Raw genomic sequence first — 2,000 nt, 5'->3', positions numbered from 1 at the left:
GGCTTTCCCATTAAGATAACTATGTCTAACTATGTAAATAATTCAACTCTGTATTATTGTTGTAAGATTTTCTCTAGCCATCTTAACAGAGACAGTATTTTGTCTTGATAGGATGCCAATAGATATGACCAAGAACTTTCTACTGTCTTGCTTGCACTGGCACCGCCTAATAACCGCACCACAATAAGGAAATCATGGCTGGATTTCTGACAAGTGCCAGACCACAGGAGATTCCTACATCGATTGGCAACCTACTAGAGATGAGCGAGTAGTGTTCGATCAAATATCAAATACATCATAGTCTATGGGAGAAAACGGGAATGTTGTTCCGGTTTCCATAGAAACCAAAGTTCAACACATTGGATCCTCCAAGTTCAAGAAGTAGCAGGACGAGGAGGTTTTTGAATTGAATTTAATGGAATTTTCCTGCGTGGTATTCGACCGATACGAGTATTCGATCAAATAGTAGTATTCGATTGAATACTATTCGCTCATCTCTACAACCTACAGATTCCTACCACTAAGATAGGTAGAGAAAATCTTTGAAAGTCGGCAAAATTTTTAGCTACTTATATTTGCAACAATGTTTAACTTGTAATTGTCTAAAAATGTAAATATGGTTATAATTTAAGGGAAATCCCTTTAAAGAGAAACTGTCCATAGCATTTGAAGTCCGCTATTCTTTCATTCTGCACTAGGACTGGCAGCGTTGTGAAGTTGGTAGGCCAAACCACCGCCGCTAACACCTCTATTTTTACACAATGGCTCCAGCTCCAATTGTGTCTCCTTTATGTTCAGACAGGAGCAGTAAATCTCTATCTCAGGAAAAACACCAGTAATGATAATGCCAGACTGGAAATCACATAATACAGACAAATCACAAAAAAAGAGACATCAGTGCCCTGAGACAGAACAGGGAGAGGCAGAAGCTTCGTATGAGAGCCTTCAACAAGTGACCAAGAAAAAGAAGAAAGCTCTGGAAGAATGGTCGTATATACCAGTTTTATATTTAGGGGCATTGGATTCATAGAACATGAAATATATTTACATGAGTAGCATTTATAAACTTTCCTGAATTCCTATGAAAGTGAATATGTAACAAGCTCTGCATCTAATTATACAATATTAATAAGTGTATAATATGTAATAATTAATCATTATAGTCAGAGTTTTACTTTTTTCCAAAAGTGACTCAGACTTTACGACTCCAACTCCTCAATTCTGGTGACTGGTTGGTATAGGCAAGAAAAACCATTTGTAACAACAGTTTTAGGGCTAGTTCACATGGGGTTCTGCGTGAAAACATTCCGTCGCAGCTGCTGCACTGGCATCCAGTCGCAGCTTTCCGCTCCAGATTAAGCCCAAATGAATGGGTCTAGTCCGGAGGGTGTTGTGGCGAGACTGAATCAGCCACGGAATCCGCCTGAAGAAAAGGCAGTTTGCTTCTTTTTTCCGTGAGCGGGAACAAACCGCTCACGGAAAAAGGAAATGACCAGCTCTCATTGACTTCAATGGAAGGCGGCAGGTCAAAATCCTGACCATTTTGCCCTGTGTGAACTAGCCCTTATGACTCTGCACTAGAGTTTTACCAGATGCAGGCAGAGCATGATCATGGCACAATATGTAGGGTGTATTCAGGTATTCTCTCTTAGAACCATTTCCCTAAAAAAGTGTAACTATTGCCCATACCAGCCAGGTTAAGTTATCATTGATGTGGCAACACGATGGCTCAGTGGTTAACACTACAGCCTTGCAGAGCTGGAGTCCTGGGTTCGAATCTGTCCAGGAACAACATCTGCAAGGAGTTTTTATGTTCTCCCCGTGTTTGCGTGGATTTCCTTCCATTCTACAAAAGACATAGTGATAGGAAAAATTAAATGTACATTGTGATCCCTATATGGGGCTCACAATCTACATTTAAAAAAATAATTCATTGATTATTTCCGAATTAAAGCCGTAGTCACTGTAGTTTGACATGTGTGCAGAGGACAGGGGCAAAT

The sequence above is a fragment of the Leptodactylus fuscus genome, chromosome 5 (assembly GCF_031893055.1).
Source record: "Leptodactylus fuscus isolate aLepFus1 chromosome 5, aLepFus1.hap2, whole genome shotgun sequence".
In the NCBI taxonomy this organism is placed as follows: domain Eukaryota; kingdom Metazoa; phylum Chordata; class Amphibia; order Anura; family Leptodactylidae; genus Leptodactylus; species Leptodactylus fuscus.
Note: the sequence above shows the minus strand (reverse complement) of the source record.